The 19,838-nt window shown below is 44.1% G+C and overlaps 1 long non-coding RNA gene across 3 annotated transcripts in view; it reads left to right on the top strand.

Moving 5' to 3' along the window:
* The first annotated feature begins 33 nt into the window (after positions 1 to 33).
* LOC146597409 (uncharacterized) overlaps positions 34 to 19,838 on the top strand; it is a 65,537-nt gene continuing 45,732 nt past the window's right edge. For all 3 annotated transcript variants that reach the window (XR_014895506.1, XR_014895505.1, XR_014895507.1), the window contains exon 1: positions 34 to 430. This is a non-coding gene — a long non-coding RNA (uncharacterized LOC146597409). The remainder of the gene's footprint in view (positions 431 to 19,838) is intronic.

The raw sequence follows: 19,838 nt of genomic DNA, 5'->3' as shown, positions 1-19,838 counted from the left end.
GCGCTGGGGACAGCGGGCCGGGCCGGGCCGGACCCGGCCCGGCCGTGGGTCCCGGCAGGCGCGGGGAGGAACAAAGGCGGCGACGGGGCCGCCGTCCGCCCCACTGCGGGTGCGCGCTCCGCGCCCGTCCCCGCCGCGCCGCTCCCGTTGCCGCGGAGGAGGTGCTGCCGGCCCCAGGTTCCGCCGAGGAGGAGCGAGGAGGAGGAGGATCCCGCCCGCCGGGTTCGTTCTCGTCCGTGGCCCGATCCGGCGTGGCTCGGCGCGGCCCCTGCCCTGCTCTGCCGCCGAGTGGCAGCCGGGCGGGAGCCCCTTCCCTCGCCGCGGCAGGGGCTGCTAGACCGCTTCCTCTGTATCAGGGTGCCTGTGCTGCACCACCGGCAAAGCTGAAGAGGCCTGTAAAGTCTGCAGTTCCTCACAAGTGCGCTGTCAGGTAAGCGTTTTCCCAGGCTGCCTCTTGTGTCTTGGAAGACACCAGGAATGCAGCTAGGGGTTTCTCTTGCAAGGACGAAAAGCGTGTGTGTGTGTGTGTGTGTGTGTGTGTGCGCGCGCGTGTGCGTGTTTCACTGTGTTTAAATAAATGTCTGCGCTTTCATGTCACTCCAACTGATTTTTAGTTTTTAGGAAAAGAATATTGGGGTGTATATTACTGAAGAAAAATCTCTACATTTTATGTCTCCGTTTAGGTGGTAAATCTCACTGTGTGATTTTGAAGATCAGCAACTATATGAGCTTTAACATGCAGACAGAGAATTCACTTAATTTTACATCATGCCATTGTCACCTTCTGCATGTGTCTGCTGTACGATGTAGTGAGTGGTAGAGGTTTCAGTAGCTCCTTGGCTTATTGGTATCACCCATCTGTGACACACTTTTCCCTCACTTCTTCTTGTGGTTTAAATTCAGGTTTTCACCCCTTGTGGGAAGAGTTCACCATGCTTCCCAGGGAAGCTGCACCTCTGAGACTGGCAGCCCAGTGCCTGCATGATTTATGTTTTCCAGCTATTATCTAGGGCCATTCAAGGCTTTTCTGGATTTGCTTGCTGAACTCTGCACACCTATATGTCCAAAGTTCAGCAAACACTTTCTAGCTTGTGACACTTTTCCCCGACCACCCCAGAATATAAGGATCAAAAGTACTTGCCCTTCACATCCCCTGGCTTTACCTCAGTGGGGTGCCTGCACATCTTCTTCACCATCTTACAGCCACCTGCAGCCTGCATAGAGCTCCTGGCAGGCCAGATATGGCAAATGGACACAGACAGCCACTATTGCTTGCGATGATTCATTTTTCACTTGGTTCCTGATGGGAAGTTGCTTTAAAACAGTTCCCATACTGAAGATTCTACGTAATGTTGAGTTGTGGCACAGAATTCTCCAAAACTTTGCTATAGTTGAGTATTAGGGGATTTTGGTACTGCAGGGCAAAGTCTGAGAATTGATTCAACTCAAGTAAGTTTTCTTATTTTGTTACACATAGCTTGTTTTCTCTAAATAAGTAAAGAAAGGGTGTTTCTGCATAATGAGGTTGCCTCAGCCATTAACATGCACCTCAGGCTGCAGGCCAGCTGGAAGACTGGCTCTGTGATATTAAGGCCTGTAATTTTAGGTACGTGTAATAGCTCTGGTGCATTAGCTTCTGGAGCTAATGCTTCTGGAGTTCCAGCATCCCATTTTCCTGTAAAGTTAGCTCTAAAGCAAAACCAAGTCTCTTCAAGGCAATGTGATTATGAGAAGTAGACCTTATTTTTTTCCAGGTGTCTTTCAACTTAGGTGGTACAAGAAGAGTTAATATCTTCAGCCTGTATTTTTTTAGACTAATTACTGTTGTTGGGAAAACGGATAAGCTTTTGTAAGGATTCAGATGGCCTCCTTCAGGCTTCAGGTCTTCCTTCTTCAAAGTTTAAAAAATCTTGTATGTTTCCTCAATTTCCGTAAACAGAAATATACTGACTGATGTCCAGGGTTAAACTCCCTGATACTTTACATGAAACAGATCTGAGGAAGAGCTGTAACCAGTGAGGTGTTTTCTTTTTCTCTGTTACAGCTTTTATTTTTTTTAAGATTAGAAACATGAAACATGGCAATGATCAGAGAGCAATTGCACTCAGTATTGCAGATATCACTTCAGATTAACTCAAAGTTCATCGGTTTCACTATAAGAACATATCAATTCAGTGCAGGTTCTGTTGCAAATTTGAAGTACTTCTTTTCCCCAACCACAAAACTAATCCTATCTGGGAAATGATGCAGAAGTCACTGTGCTCAATATTTTAATTTTGTATTTTACATTTTTTGTTTAGATTTTTGTATTAATTTAAAGAAAAATAATTTAATATTTGTGTCATGTCAGTAAATAAAAATCTCCAAGTGGCCAATCAGAGTCAAGCATACAATACAGTTCCCAGGGTTCTTGACTGTGGTCCAGTGCTGAAAACAGTGATATTAGATACATTGCTTCATTAAGATGTGAACCAGCCAAACTTTCACTGTACCTAGGGCATCTCTTTAAATCTTGATAACAGCTGAAGTGGTGCAGAGGCCTCGTGTAAGCCAGGTTTTGTGATAGGATGATTTTCACCCTGAATACTTCATTGTTTTTGTTTTGTCCTCCCTAATGCTGCTGAAAGGCCTCCCGATGGCTAATGGAGAGTAGAGCATGAAGAAAAGGATTAGTCCAAATAAGACAGACATGGCAGTAGATTTTTTTAAAAAATAATTCAACAGAGAGTTGTGTCAAATGCTTTCAAAATACGCCCATGAACCCACCACTCTCAGCAGAAAGTTGATCTTTGTGTTTAAAAAGTATTCTCTTAAATTCAGAGGCAAATAAACACATTCATCTGCAAATTCTTTCTATGGAAAATGCACATCCAGTTTCCTCCCTCCATTAACTTGTCATTCAAGTAGCTGAGAAAAACATGTGAAACCAACAGGACTCAAAACAACAGCTCTGATTTATACTGTTGAACACAACAATGCAGCTGTTGTCACRCACTGACACTCATTCCATGCCTGCTTCTGGTGCCTCTCCTGCCACCCTCCCTCATTGTCAGCAGGGGCAGTGCATTCCAGCTGTGGGTCAGTGGGGGCCCATCAAGCCAGATGTACAGTGCCTTCTCTGAGCGTCCCACTCAGCCCTACCTCAAAGAGTGAGAGAGACATGGAGCAGGAGGCAGCGCTGCACCTCTGCAAGGGGAGAGTGGATCTGTGGCTGAGGCTTCCACTGGCGCATTGCTAATCTCAGTGAAAAATAAGAAGGCAGCATGCAGAAGATGGAGGCACATCTCCCAAGAAACAACCATTAGTGTTTGTAATGCATGAGTATGTATTCAGCACCTTATTTGGTGCATCCCTCTGAGTAAGAAGTCAGCAAAAGGGGCAGGAGACYTGCACGGGTGAACAAGGAGCTCTTGGCCAAATTCAGACAGAAGAAGAAAGTACACAGAATGTAGAAGAGGGGACAGGTTACTTGGGAGAATTATAGGAATGCAGCCAGAGTATATAGAGATGCTGCAAGGAACGCTAAGGCCCAGCTGGAATTGAGTATTGCAAGGGATGTCAAGGACAATAGGAAGGGCTTCTTCAAATACATCAGGAGCAAGAGGAGGACTAGGGAAAATGTGGGCCTGCTACTGAAGGGGGTGGGGGCCCTGCTGATAAGGGRTACAGAGAAGGCAGAATTACTGAATGCCTTGTTTGCTTCAGTCTTCACTGCTAAGGGCAGCCCTTAGGAATCCTGCAGCCTGGATGTGAGGGAGAAAGTCTGGAGAAGGGAAGACTTTCCTTTGGTTGAGGAGGATCGGATTAGAGACCTTCTGGGCAGGCTAGACATCCATAAATCCATGGGCCCAGATGGGATGCACCCACAGGTACTGAGGGAACTGTCAGATGTTGTTGCCAGGAAGCTCTCCATCATCTTTGCAAGGTCCTGGAGAACTGGAGAGGTGCCTGAGGACTGGAAGAAAGCCAAAGTCACTCCAGTCTTCAAAAAGGGCAAGAAGGAGGACCCAGGCAACATAAGCCCCACCTCCRTCCCTGGAAAAGTGATGGAACAGCTCTTTCAGAATGTCATCTCCAGACATATGGAGGAGAAGAAGGTGATCAGGAGTACCCAGTGTGGATTCACCATGGGGAAATCCTGCTTAACCAACCTGAGAGCCTTCTCTGATGGCGTGACTGGCTGGGTAGATGAGGGCAGAGCAGTGGACGTTGTGTACCTTGACTTCAGCCAGGATTTTGACACTGTCTCCCATAACATCYCCCTAGGCAAGCTCAGGAAGTGTGGGTTAGATGAGTGGACAGTGAGGTGGCTTGAGAACTGGCTGAAAGGCAGAGCTCAGAGGGTTGTCATCAGTGGCGTGGAGCCTAGCTGGAGGCCTGTGGCAAGTGACATCCCCCAGGGCTCAGTACTGGCTCCCACCCTGTTCAACTTCAACTTGTCTGGGTCCTGCACTTAGGGAGGAATAACTCTATGCACCAGTATAGACTGAGGAAAGACCTGCTGGAGAGCAGCTCTGCAGAGAAGGACCTGGGAGTGCTGCTGGACAACAAGTTGACTATGAACCAACGATGTGCCCTTGTGGCCAAAAAGGCCARTGGTATCCTGCAGTGGATTAGGAAGAGTGTTGCCAGCAGGTCAAGGAAGATGATCTTGCCCCTGTGCTCAGCCCTGGGGAGGCCTCATCTCGAGTACTCTGTCCAGTTCTGGGCTCCCCACTACAAGAGAGACATGGAACTACTGGGGAGAGTCCAGTTTAGAGCTATGAAGATAATCAGAGGACAGGAGCATCTGTCCTATGAGGAATGGTTGTGAGAGCTGGGCCTGTTTAGCCTGGGGAAGAGAAGACTGAGGGGGAATTTTATCRATGTGTGTAAGTACCTGAAGGGAGGGTGTCARGGGGACTGGGCTAAACTCTTCTCAGCAGTGCCGTGTGATAGAATAAGAGGCAACGAACACAAACTGAACCACAGGAAACTCCACCTAAATAGGAGGACGAATTTCTTTCCTGTGAGGGTGACAGAGCACTGGAAGAGGTTGCCCAGAGAGGTTGTGGAGTATCCTTCTCTGGAGATGCTCAAAATCCACCTGGATGTGATGCTGTCTAACATCCTCTAGGTGACCCTGCTTGAGCAGGGAGGTTGGACAAGGTGATCTCCAGTGGTCCCTTGCAACCTTACCGATTCTGTAATTCTGAGAGAAGACTTCTTCTCCATGAGAGTGACAGAACACTGAAACAGGTTGTGTGGAGAGGTTGTGGAGTCTCTGTCGTTGGAGCTATGCAGAAGCCATCTGGATGCAGTGCTGGGCAATGTGCTATAGGTGACCCTGCTTGAGTAGGTGCGTTGGACTAGATTATCTCCAGAGGTCCCATCCAACCTCAGGCACTCTGCCTTTCTTTACTCATCACTAATGCAGGCAGATGTGAGCTCTCAACAAAAGTGTTTCAGAAGCTGGAATAGTCACACAGAAAAACCTATGTGACTACTTACTTTAAACATATAAACAAAGTAAAGATAGTCCTGTTTAACTAAAGAGATATTTCTTACCCTGATTAAACCAATTAACAGAATTAACAGCCAAATATTTCAAATTAAACACATACTAGAGTAACATATCCTACAGGCTAGTACTGTACAGCACAATGCCATTGCATTCCACTGGAAGGAATCTTCACAAGTTGACATTATTTTTGTGTTACTTACTGTAACACAAAATGGTACTGTATCCCTATAGAATTTATTTAATAGAATCATAGAATCATAGAATCAGTAAGGTTGTAAGGGACCTCTGGAGATCATCTAGTCCAGYCTCCCCACTCAACAGGGTCACCTAGAGCATGGTAGACAGGGATGCATCCAGGCGGGCCTTGAACATCTCCAGAGAAGGAGACTCCACCACCTCTCTGGGCAACTTCTTCCAGGGCTCTGTCACTCTCACAGTGAAGAAATTCCTCCTCACATTCAGGCGGAACTTCCTGTGCTTCAATTTCTGCCCATTGCCTCTTRTCCTGTCACACGAGACAACCGAAAAGTGTTTGTCCCCGTCCCCTTGACACCCTCCCTTCAGGTACTTGTGCACATTGATAAAAATCCTCCCTCAGWCTTCTCTTCTCCAGGCTGAACAGGCCCAGCTCTTGCGGCAGATGCTCCAGACCTCTGATCGTCTTTGTAGCCCTACACTGGACTCTCTCAGTAGCTCCATGTCTCTCTTGTAGTGGGGAGCCCAGAACTGGACAGAGWACTCAAGATGAGTCCTCCCCAGGGCTGAGCACAAGGGCAGGATCACCTCCCTCGACCTGCTGGTGACAGTCTTTCCAATGCACCCAAGGAAACCATTAGCCTTCCTGGCCACAAGAGCACATCGTTGGTTCATGGTCAGTTTGTCATCCAGCAGCACTCCCAGGTCCTTCTCTGCAGAGCTGCTCTCCAGAAGGTCAGCCCCCACCTTGTACTGGTGCCTAGGGTTATTTGTCCCTAGGTGCAGGACTCTACACTTGTCCTTGTTGAACCTCAGGAGGTTCCTCTCCACCCAACTCTCCAGACTGTCCAGGTCTCTCTGAATGGCACAACAGCCCTCTGGTGTGTCAGCCACTCCTCCCACCTTGGCATCATCAGCAAACTTGCTGAGGAGGCACTCCATCCCTTCATCCAGGTCATTGATGAAGAAGTTGAACAGGGTGGGAGCCAGTACTGAGCCCTGGGGGATGTCACTTGCCACAGGCCTCCAGCTAGGCTCCACGCCACTGATGACAACCCTCTGAGCTCTGCCTTTCAGCCAGTTCTCAAGCCACCTCACTGTCCACTCATCTAACCCACACTTCCTGAGCTTGCCTAGGGRGATGTTATGGGAGACAGTGTCAAAATCCTGGCTGAAGTCAAGGTACACAACGTCCACTGCTCTGCCCTCATCTACCCAGCCAGTCAYGCCATCAGAGAAGGCTCTCAGGTTGGTTAAGCAGGATTTCCCTTTGGTGAATCCACACTGGGTACTCCTGATCACCTTTCTTCCAGTCCTAAGGCACCTCTCCAGTTCTCCAGGACCTTGCAAAGATGATGGAGAGTGGCCTGGCAACAACACCCGCCAGCTCCATCAGTACCTGTGGGCGCATCCCATCTGGGCCCATGCATTTGTGGACGTCTAGCCTGCCCAGAAGATCTCTAATCCTTTCCTCCTCAACCGAAGGAAAGTCTTCCCTTCTCCAGACTTTCTTTCTCATCTGCAGGCTCCGAGATTCTTTAGCGGTGCTCTTAGCACTGAAGAGTGAAGCAAAGAAGGCATTCTGTAATTCTGCCTTCTCTGTATCCCTTGTCACCAGGGCCCCTGCACCATTCAGTAGCAGGCCCACATTTTCCCTAGTCCTCCTCTTGCTCCTGATGTATTTAAAGAAGCCCTTCCTATTGTCCTTGACATCCCTTGCAAKACTCAATTCCAACTGAGCCTTAGTGTTCCTCGCAGCATCTCTACATACTCTGACTGCATTCCTATAATTCTCCCAGGTAACCAACCTCCCCTCTTCCACAGTCTGTGTACTGTCTTCTTCTGTCTGAATTTGGCCAAGAGCTCCTTGTTCACCCGTGCAAGTCTCCTGCCCCTTTTGCTGACTTCTTACTCATAGGGCTGCACCACTCTTGAGCTTGGAGGAAGGGATGCTTGAATATTAGCCGGCTCTTCTGGACCCCTCCTTCCTTCTAGGACCTCAACCYATTAGACTCCACCAATTAGGTCTCTGAAGAGCTCAAAGTCTGTTCTCCTGAAGTCCAGGGCTTCAATCTTKCTTGTTGCCTTACTTCTTTCCTGCAGGATCCTGAGCTTCACCATCTCTTGGTCACTGCAGCCAAGGTTGCCACCAACCTTCACATCCCCAAAACAGTCCTTCTTGGTTGGTAAGGACAAGGTCCAGCAGGACACCCATCCTCGTAGGCTCCTCCACCATTTGTGACAAGAAGTTATCATTAGTGMATTGCAGGAGCCTCCTGGATTGTTTGTGCCTTGCTGTGTAGTCCCTCCAGCAGATGTCAAGGTGGTCGAAGTCCCGCATGAGAACCAGGGCCTGTGATCATGAAGTTACCTCCAGCTGTCCATAGAAGGCCTCACCAACTCTCTGCTCCTGGTCAGGTGGCCCTGTAGTAGACACCCACAACAGTGTTCCTCATGCTAGCCTGCCCTTCGATCTTTACCCATAAGCTCTCAACTGCCTCCTCCTCCTCCCCGCCTAGGCAGAGCTCGATGCATTCCAGTTGCTCTCTCACATAAAGAGCAACTCCACCACCTCACCTTCCTGGCCTGTCTCTCCTAAAAAGCACATATTTTTGGGCATCCCCGAGGAGGCAGCATGGTCCTCTGTTGTGTAGCAGCTTCCCCCTCCTTCGGAAAAACTCCAGTATTTATGATTATTTGTGGTAGGCGGGAAAAAAAGCACATATTTTTGGGCACCCTCGAGGAGGCAACATGGTCCTCTGTTGTGTAGCAGCTTCCCCCTCCTTCGGAAAAACTCTAGTATTTATGATTATTTGCAGTAGGCAGGAGTTCCAGCACATGGGACCAACAGGTGCAGGGAGTCTAGCCTAACTCCACCCCAGCTGCATAACTGGCTGTGACACTACGCATGTGGGCAGAGTTATTTTGGGGGCCACATTTGACTTTGGAGGTCGCTACTTCATTACTCTTCAACTTCTGACCTTCATGTTGACTGCTTCTCATGGTGGTTCTGTGGCTGGAAGCCATAGAATCTGTATGTAACCAAGTGCTGTTCTTCCTCACGCGTTTCCAAGACCTTGTTAGTTACTTATTTGTGTTCCGCTTAACACAGCAGTATTGTTCTAGGTACTAAAAAGTTACAACATTAGACCATTCTCACCAAGYATCAGGTAGTACAGACACAAAAAGTTACAACATGGACCATTTCCATCAAGTATTAGGTAGTACGGATACACAGTTCTGCAGAAAAATTACTTGCAGTCCTTCTTCCTTTTGCACAACAGATGAAAGCTCTTGAGGGTAATAGCAGCCTTTGGTGGAGCTGCGGATCTCATATGGGAGTACGTAGTCCAGAAAATGAAATATTATATGAAATGAAGTGGGAGATGGAAGCAGAAATATTATCAAGTGTGAGGAACAAGATAGGGTACAACTATGGAAAGACATGCTACTCTTTCCTCTACTGAAGTAAGACTTTGCCTTAAATACCTTTTGCCTTTTATTACCACATTTTCTTCATCCACAAAATGGAAATTACTTAGCCTGCACTATACCTTGCAGGATGTTTTTGAAGCCAGAATGGTATTTTTTTGTGTGCTACAACAGAACAAATGAATATCCTTAGCTTATGGCATTTTGAAACCTCTTATGCTTTATGATAAATATATCCAATCAGCAAATCAAAGACTAGGATAAACCACAAACTTGTCTATACCGTGTGCTTGGCTAGCTGAAGGTTTGCCTCAGATAGCTGTGGTTTGCCAGAATTATACAACAGATTACTTCTTAGAAGGCCAAATCTTATCTGCATGTTGATTGTGCCAGGAAATACAGTCCTTCGTAACGTATTRTTATACTGTGTACCATACATAAAATATGTTACAACATACTGTAACATCAGGCTGCAAGGACTGCAGACAAACTTACTGGTTAGAACAGCATTTGCTTGCAGCTTAATACCAGACACAAGAAAACATCTTGGGATGATTTGCCACTGCATGAATAATTTCATTCATTCTATACAGCAGCATTTAGTGAGGAAGTGGGATATTGTGACCAGATTTTAAATATTTGATTAAATTCGGTAGGAAACTGAGGCATTTTTCTAGCAATGGCTATACAGCAGTATTTTCACATAAAATCTCTGAGCGTATGTGAACAGTTGTGGCAAATGCATACATCGGTTAGGCATGCAGCAAGAATTCTAGCTCACTTAAAATGCACAGACTGCTTCTCTATCTCCTGATATTCTTGGTGCAAAATGAAATTAAAATTGGTAGTTACTTCTATAAATTACTTCCCACTGTTGCTGCATTCCCATTGTCATCACATTTTAAGCAATAGCTGTACACACAGCAATTAGCCAGATGTAGCTGAGGATTTCATCCCCTTTTTCAGGGATTGAGCTGACTGGCCTGTAATTTCCTGGGGCTTCCTTCTTCCCCTTTTTGAAGACTGGTGTGACATTTCTTTCTTCTAATCCTCAGGCACCTCTTCCAATTGCTGTAACCATTCAAAGATGATCAAAAGTGACCTTGCAATGATGTCTGCTAGCTCCATCAGCCCTTGTGAATTCATCCAATCAGGGCCSAATGACTGGTGTACATCCCTAACCCGATCCTCCTTCACCAAGGGAAAGTCCTCCTTTTTTCACACTTTCTCCTTGGTCACAAGCGTCTGGGATTCCAGAAGGCCAGTCTTACCAGTAAAGACTGAGGGAAGGAAGACATTCAGCACCTCAGCTTTTTCTGTATCTTTTGTCACAAGGGCTCGTTCCCCATTCAACAGTGGGCCCATATTCCTCCTTTTGTTACTGATTTATTTAAAGAAGCTCTTCTTCTTGTCTTTGACATCCCTTGCTAGATTAAACTCCAGGTGGGTCCTGACCTTCCTAGCCCCATCCCTGCATACTCAGATAATGTTCCTATATTCCTCCCAAGTGGCCTGTCCCTTCTTCCACCTTCTGTACACTTCCTGTTTATGTCTGAATTTTGCTGTGATGCCTTGCTCATCCATACAGGTTTTCTCTCCCTTTTTCTTGACGTCTTCCTCACAGGGATGCACCATTCTTGAGCTTGGAGGAAGTGATGCTTGAATATTAACCAGCTCTCTTGGACCTCCCTTCCTCCTGCGTCCCAAACCCATGGGTTTCCTCCAAGTATGTCCTTGAAGATGCCAAAGTCTGCTCTCCTGAAGTACCAGGTTGAGATCCTACTTACCCTGCTTCCTCCATGCAGGATCCTGAACTCCACCATCTCATGGTCACTGCAGCCAAGGTTGCCCATGACTTCCCTGACTATGAAAGAAAGTTGTCATAGGGCACAAACCAGTTGCAAACTGGAAAACATTAAGTGTGAAACCATTTACCAAGTGTCTCACATTTAGGATATACATTTTTCTTTCTTTCTGGGAGCACTGTGGACATAAAAAGTTCCCACTAACCTCCTCGCTGATCCCTAGATCTGAAGTCTAATATCTGAATGCTGAAAACTTCAATCCCGAGTAGTTCTGTTTACAATGAAGTTTCATAATTAGTTTTCCTAACCACAAGAATAACCCTGTCATAGCTCTGGTGTCTTCTATGAATAATTTCTATGTAAGTCACAGAAACTCTTCGGAGAAGGAAATCTTTGCTTTCCAAAGGGTGAAAAAGAAAGCAGATATGTATGTAATTCATAACAAATACTTGAAATGAACCAAAATCTTACCTTTTAGAGAATAATCCAGGGCATGTTTGAACAGAAGTTTCAGAAAAAAATATGTCACTTGAGTCTAATGAAAGGAGTAGAACTTGGAGAGTATTGTGTGGTGTCATAGCAATTTTCCTGTACTTAAGGTGAGAATTTTAGGTCAGCTTTTGCTCATGAGTTCTGCTTTCTGAAGTGTCTCTGAAATAATGTTTGGCCTATTAAAGTACACTTTAAATATTAGAGGTATAAATTCAAATTTTGTCTTTATTTTTCATTATGTCATCTATTTGCATGGGCTTCACATATTTTAAGCCCTAATCAACACAAGAAACGTACCTGCAGCTTCTCTGTGATTTCCAAGCCTTAATTGTGAATGATCTGCTTCCTTTCTGTGTTCTGAGAGAGACCTCCCATTGTTTCCATTTTCTTGTATTGTAACTCATTGATAGGGGAAATGTTTGAATAGGAAAAAAAAGAACAAAGCCTTATGTTCAGAAAAGACATTTTCCCACACTTCATTGACAGACTTCCTATGTGACCTCTCACTTCAGAGTCAGTTAGATGACCATCCTGTCTTTCTTCAGGCAGAGATGGAAAAGAAGTATGAAGATTATGAAAAGGGCAGGGGAGAAATCAGCATTGAACCTCCAGGGCCACCTTTTCCATTGACCCCTTTCTTAGTGACACTTCTTCACTTTACCTTGTAGTTTGAGTCTGCCACACAAGGAACAAGTAGGTGGGATCTTTCTGCACTCTACAGTATCAGCATTAGTATTAGCACAGTTAATAAGCCCTGCATGGCTGACATCCCCAAATGGGAGCCCTGTCCACTACAAACTGTTTAGTTTTCTTTGGCTAATTTTATGAAATTCAGCCACACAGGACGTGGAGTCCAGAGTAAATCTCTCAGCTTCACTGGAGGCATGTTCGGTTTATTCATGCATACTAGAAAGAATAAATTTACTCCTAGCACTTAAATATATGGTCTCAAGAATGAACAGGGTAGTCCATGTGTTGTCTCTGTAAGATGTTTGTCCAGATCAGATGGGCATCAAACTGCAGATATGTTGGTTGAAGTGCTTTCATTTTTCTCTTTCCAAGTGCAGACTCACAGGCTGAGTGTCTTCAGACACAGGTTTAAAACTGGCCATTCTCTGGGGCATATACACAAATGTTTCTGAGAGAAATTCCAAGAATTTTCACACCAGTAGTCTCAGGTGTACACACTTTAGAGAACTTTTTTCAAGACAGGATAATAGGCTGGGACCAGAGAGCGAGAAAAGAATTTGCAATTATTTCATTTTGAAACAAAGACATTCTACATAATTTAATAAAATTGGAGGTTTAAAATTACACAGTGCTTCCTGAAACTTTATTTACTGCTTCACTTCAAGAAATTCCTTGCAGTATATAAAAATATTTATATTTTATACATTGCCTGCAGAGGGATCCTTGCAAAGATCCATTACAGAAAGTGTCGGTCTTAAACTGAAGACAAACGTTGGTCTGTGAACCAAGTTTTACAGAGCAGAAATGGCTTGACAACACATAGAGACAGAGTTCCTGAGACAGGATCACATATGTGACTAAATGAAGGCAGATTTAAATGAAATGCCCCTGGGAGAAGGGAGGCCCTGAGTGCACAGTGCAGAGGAGTGTCCTTCCTTCATCAGGATCCACTTGCCATATGTACTTTCCAACTGTACACAGAAAGCCATAGCTCCAGCAGGCAGAGGCTGCATGCTCCTGTAGGTAAAACCTTCACTGCATGTAACAGAAGCCTGAAAGATGGAGTTTGCATGATTTTACACATCTGAATTTTCCAATTTTATTTACAAATTAAGAATTCAAAAAGTCTGAACATGATTTTAAAACAGTTGGAAAATGCATTGTCCCTAGAGTGGAGTCCTTGATGGGGGGAGGGCACAAAAGAAATTGCCCTAGCCAACAAGATAGGTGAAACTAGCAAGCAAAGCTTCCTTATATCTATGTTCAAAGCACATTTCCCTTGGTCACAGGAGTTGTTGGTCTTTCTGGGCACCCTTGCAGTCATGAGGGACAGAGAGGTCTGCCCAGTGAGGTGGCTGCAGGCATGGAAGTATGTTCACTGCAGGTGGAAAGTTCAGCAAATTTTTGGAGAATATCCATGGTAAGGGATGGTTGCAGAGTGTAATCCAGTCACCAGACTGGATCCACTCCAGAACCACTCCAATTGTGTCCTGAAGAGCTGTGCCTGCAACACTTCTTGCTGCAGGACAAATCACTTGGGCACTTTTGTTTGATGAGCTTCGCTTATGGGAACACTCTGAAATAAACTCAAAGGGATTTTTTTTCCCTTCATTATTGGGACACCAAACTTTTTTGACATTACAACACCTTTCCCCAGCAAATGTTAAGTCAGTTCTACAAGGAGATCCTAATTTTGTCAGTGAAATCATTCTAAGAGACTTTTAAATAGGAGAAAAACTAGCATCTTTTTGCCCTTCCTTAATTTTTAGACCAGCCAAAGCATTTCAATTGAAATTTTCCAACAACAAAACTATCAGCCCCAGGAAGACACCGTCCTAGACACCTTTTTTTTAGTCTTGATGTCTGGAATTTTACAAAATTAAAAATAAGTAGAAATGTGATCCTACAATGTGTGAATTTCTTATCCTACTGACAATGATGCTGGGCTGAGGACTAAACATCTCATGAGCAACTCCAGACATATATTTGAAGGTGTGGAGGATACTGAGAAAGGTATGCTGATCTGATGAGGGGCAAAGTTCCTTAACAGCTGTGGGCATTGCTGGATGCTTGGACTGGCTCTACAGAGCAAAGCAGTGCATGTCATACCACAAAAATAACGATGTCCCTAGAAAGGGAGCTGCACAGAGAAGCATATGGGTCAGCCACTGTGGTATTAGCACATTGGCTCAGCAGGCAATAAAGGGATGTGAGGCAGGAGTAGGTGAGAGATGGCAGGGTTACCCATGCTAGGATGTCTGACAGCAACACTGCACAGCTAAGAGACTCAACAAACATTAATGTCAAACTGTCATGGTCCCTTTGAGAAACGGAAGGAGTGGATTAGAAAGGCTCTGTTCCTCAGGTCCTGTGGGCAGGGGGTGCCAAGCTCAGTTATCCATTGACACTTTTGAAAGAAGTAGAGGCACAACCAGAACACATATACTTGTTGTCTCATGGTAAAGCTCATGACAAACTTAAAAGAGACACTGAGGAGTCAGTACCATGCTGGGAGCAGAGAGCAAGAGAGCACTGCTATGTGGCCAACAAAAAAGTCCCAGCTACTTCACTCAGTTGCTGATGCTATTACTATATCAATAATATGCATTCAACTGGGAAAGAAAAGACAGCCGTATGATTTTCAGCAGTTCTGACATGAGCTGGTTTGCTGTTGGCTGCTGTATTATGAAGAAGTGCACAATAGGTGCACTACTGCACCTATTGCACTAATGCCCTACTGAATGGGACTCCAGTATAAAGGGAACTTCGCTCTCACTGTGGTCTCCATATGGACCTGCAACTGTATTTCAACAGTCTGAAGATAGTAATATTCACTGGGTTCAGGGTAGTCTGTGTGTAATCAGCATGAACATCTCAAAAAGGTGTGGTTTCTTCCTAGGCTCTCTTTCCCATGGGTTACAGAATTACTCTGGCTTTGTATTCACAGAGGGAGTTGTGCTATGGTTGTACTCCATTTTGCTGCTTTGGCTGAGGAGAGGAGGAGGATACATGTTTGCAGCACAGAGGAAGCAGTAATCAATCCAGCACTGATTGTTAAAGAAACTTGTTTTCAGTGTCCAGTCCTTTCATTTCTACAGTCTAGAAAAATGAGTTTCCCGTTTAATTACTAAAAAAAAAGAAAAAAGAAAAAAGGTACAATATTTGGAGGMCCCTCAGCTTAGACAGCAAGAAGCACCAAAATAAGGCCTACACTTATAGTAGACACAACCAGAAATTGGAACAGGAAATCCACTGACATGCTGGGCTGATCTCATGCTGATGTCTTGTCCCACAACTGGTTTCTTTTATTCAGTGTGCAAGCAACAAATAGATACACAGAGTTGAGATTTTTGCACAGAGATGGATGCTAGGTGGTAGAACCACAAAGCTAGCACAACTTCTCCTTTTCTCATTCTTGTTCACTTTTTTGGGAGGGTACTTTATACAGATTTTTCTATTGGTTACAATTTTATCACATCATATATTCACTCCATGCTTGAGCTTTAACATTCCTGTTAATTAGCATAAGAAGTGGGGAAGAAGGAGGCAACATCTTTATCATGTCATTATCACTTCATTATTCASTCTGGAGTGTGTTATTTAATATGTTAATTAGCCTTAATGAACTTACAGGTTATTCTGGGCTATTTTGCTGTCTTTGCTGTCAACTCTTCACATTCTTCAAAGAAGAATTGTGGTTTTGTCAAGGCTATCCAGCAGGAACTGGTAGTCCTTTGCATTACTGTGTTATGATTTCCTCTCTCCCTTGTCCTTGCTGTTTCCACAGCACAGTATTGTTCCAACAAGTAACAAGTCTCTTTACAGGTCTTCCATTTATATCAATGAACTGAATTTGTAAACAGAACAGAGCAGCCTTCATGCTAACACAGCTTCTCCTTAGAACAAATTCAATGCGTATATAAGGGCTGTGATGTATACCTTCCTAAAATCTCTCCTCATATGCAAAGATAGAGTGAAATGGCATTACACAGCATATTAGCACAGCTGGGGCATCACACCTGCTCTCTGCTGCTTCCAGTGTGTCATGCTAGCTGAGGAACAGCAATGTTACCCCAGCACAGTTTTGTCTCTTACTGCAGACAAAAGGCATAGTCTGCTATGTCTGTGAAGAAAGCAAGGAAATAGGCATACAACAAAGTGCAATGTCACGTACAGTTGATCTTCACTTTGCACAGGCCTCAGTAATAACATGAGCTACAGGAGTGTGAAGAACCTTTTTCCTTCCCAGAGAGTTGAGGCACTGAATGTTTGCAAATGGTCCTCAGAGCGGTAAAGGTGCTGAAAGCCAGAACCCTGGTGATGAAGCTTTTCTATGGTGCCCTCAACTGCAGTAGCAACTATGTGTGCACAAAATACATGCTTATATTTTCAGCTGAATCACCTCCTTCAAACTTGTCTTCACCTGCTTGCCCCAGAGCATGGCTTTTAGACAGAGTACTGCAGAAATAATACAAATTATAGAATCAAACCTGCTCAGAACAGGTGGATATATGTGTAATGTAAAACTCCTGAGGTCACATTATCAGGAGCATCTGTGAATGGAGCTCTTAAAATGCCCACTAGTTTCATTTAGGAGCTATGGACTGATTTGGAAACAGGAGGCTTTTTTTCTCCCAGACCTCTACCATCTATGCATCACCCAAATACCAGGCAGTACTAATCCTCACAAAATGTGTAAGGCTCACTTACACAAAATGTGTAAGTGTATCTCACTGGCCAGCATAGCAGACTGAGTGATAACACCAGAGAGGAAGCCTGCTTTCCCTGTTAGAGTCAAACACCTAACCACCAAACCACCTTTTCACCTGTCTGCAGAAGATGAATTTAATTCTAACTTCCATTTACCCACACACTTCCGAAATGGCAGATCTCTGACACATCCCTTTGAAGTGCTTTATGTTAAAATGTGCTTCTTGGCAGATAAAAGTATCTTCTTGAGCATTCACAGCCTCCTGTAGATTGCAGAAGCACTGTGCATGAAATGACACATTTGAGGGCTGATTCTTTCTGAATTAGAGAAGTCTAAAAACAGTCTGTACAAAGATGTTTTGCATACAGGATGCCAAAGGAGTGGAAACAAGACCTGGAGAAGGACTTTACCCATCTTTCAACATGGGCAACATAAATGGTATTCCTGCTTTATGACTGACTAAGACTCTGGGATCTTCAGGTATTAGAGAAAAAGGAAAGCAAAGGTGTGAAGATGTTCTTCAAAGCCCTGGGCTTATGGCATCTATAGTGTAGATTTTTTCTGTAGAGCAGACTTACTGAAAGTGTGACCTTTAGGTGATTAATTTCATCACAGTTTTTCTGATGGTGGCTAGATCAAGATCAGTGCAAGTAAAAGCATCAGTGTCAGATGTCCAGGGATAAATGAAGGGCATACCCTTTATAAAGAGCTGATCTATCACAAGGCCACACGGAAGAATGGGAAGAACACTTCTAATCTAAGATGAACAGGAAAGATAGAGTACCAGTTCTCCGCAGCCTCTCCTGGCTGAACAATCTGTATAATTTAGATTAAAATACGTAAAAAAAATTAAGACAATATGAGAAATCATTAGTCCTGACTATTCTCGTTTTAGGCTCCTAATGTCAAGAGCAATTTCTTCCCACAGTGCACCTCACAAATTTTTTTACTCTGAAACATACGTGACGGTCCATCTGGAAAAGGACCAATCAACATAACCAGAGCAACATGTGACATAAGACATGAGCAGGACTTGCTGCTTCTTCATTCATTTATGTCACAGCTGAGAGTGGACAGAAGATGTTCTTTCTCTAGTTCACAGTAGAGAAACTCTCTGTCTTATAGCATGGCTGGTATGCTGTGATGATCATATTACTGTATCCCTGCCTAGAAGGAGTTTTTCTGTTATCTAAAAAGGCTTTCCATGAGAACTGGTATCTTCTTCAGCAGGGAAGAGAAGGAAGTCATGCTCTGGGGGAAGCTGGAATGCTAGTGTGTGCTGCCTTGAGACTGAAAGTGTGGGCCTGTGTCCCAGCATGTCTTATGTGATTGCCCTAACCACACATACTGGGCCAAAGGAAGGCCAGGAAGAGCCTCCTCTTTCTTCTTCATCTGAAACAAAATCTACTTTTGAAAGACTAGTCATGTAGGGCTACCTCTGGAAGACACTTGATTCCAACACCAAGTGCACAGTGGCATCTCTCTGCACTACTCTCTCCTGTCTCACCTTCTAAAATTTGGCTTAGCTCCAGAGAGAGGAAAAATCTAAGAGGCATTCATCCTCAGTAAATCTCATGGAACGGCTCCAGACTGCAGTCCACTAAGATTACTGACTTCTTGCAGCTCCTTGCTGTCAGGCAGCAATAAAAGTGGACTTGTCCAAAAGGGAAGGAAATGGGAGTTGTAGGAGATAGTAAGGCAAATGAGGACCAGTATCTGCACTGAAAAGGAGCCAAGAAAGTCAAGTCAGCAAGTGAGCAAATGGGTGGAGACACTAACCAGAGTCAGACAAAATCCAGTGATCATCCGGCCAGCTGGAATAACGTGGCAAGTCCAAGGTCAGTCCAGGAAGTCAAATCAGCAGCTTAGGTTTTAGGACAGAATGAGGGACGTACGAGTAGTAAAAGTAAAGGAGATCAGAAATATATTAGAATTTGCAAATAACAAGCTGTTAAAAAACATACACTGTTACAGACCCTGGATTTACTTGACCAGAGACTGTATCATTTGGAAGCATTTTTTGTCATTACCACTGCAAAGCCTGAGCACACTAGAAGAAAAAAACAGTTACTATTGGCAAGTACTTAATCTCCTGCTAAAAACCACATGGCAGCATCTGTTTGCATGGTTGTCTTTCAGAGGAATAAAACATCAAAAAGAAATACTCAGGACTTGATTTTTTTTTTTGATCTTACGGTTTTTGGAGGGTATGGTTTAGGTATTCAAGAGAGCTAGCTTGTTGGAGTCAGTTTTAAGACAGTTAAGAGTCTTTTAGATGCTGATATATTTGTGATTTAAAGCAAGTTTTGGAGTGTAGAAGCAGGCTGAGCCTTTAGATAGTAATGGCCATTGGTTGGTTTTTTAGTACATGTTATTAAATTTTATTTTTTCATCTGTTATTGTAAAACAGCAGCTGAACCTCTATCAGCAAGAGAATGTGTATAGTTCTTTTTACAGACTCTACAAGAAAGTCTCATTCCCGGATATGTCTTTTAAAAATAAAATAAGGTACATACTGCATGGATAAAGGAATTCAGGAATATTTGTAACATAGTTATAAACAATTTAAAATCTGTGTTATTTTTCTTATGTTTATGACAAATCCACTTCGTAATTCCTTTTTGCCAAGATATGCACATTTTCCTGTGGAAGTGTTTTGTAGGCTTTTAAAGCCAGAAGGGACAAATTTGATCATTTAATCTGACCCCTATATAGCATAAGCCAGAGAACTCCACTCAGTGAGTCGTGGGCTGAAGGATCTATTCTGGCCTCCTGCTTCTGACATTCTCAAACTACACAACATGTAGTTGGGCTAGGCCACCCTCTCACCTGAGTAGCCTCCCAGTAAAATCTTACCAAAATTTTCAGCACTTTCAAAAGCAAACTTACTACAGTTTTGAATGAAAATCTCCTTGGAGAGATGTGAAAATGGCCATAGAGAGATGGCAAAATTTTCATTAAAAAAAAAGGGGGGAAAAAAGGGGGGAAAAAAGGGAAAAAAAGGAAAAAA

The sequence above is a fragment of the Rhea americana genome, unplaced genomic scaffold (assembly GCF_003343005.1).
Source record: "Rhea americana isolate MKP2758 unplaced genomic scaffold, rheAme1 scaffold_186, whole genome shotgun sequence".
In the NCBI taxonomy this organism is placed as follows: domain Eukaryota; kingdom Metazoa; phylum Chordata; class Aves; order Rheiformes; family Rheidae; genus Rhea; species Rhea americana.
Note: the sequence above shows the minus strand (reverse complement) of the source record. Positions and strands in the feature narration are given on the sequence as shown.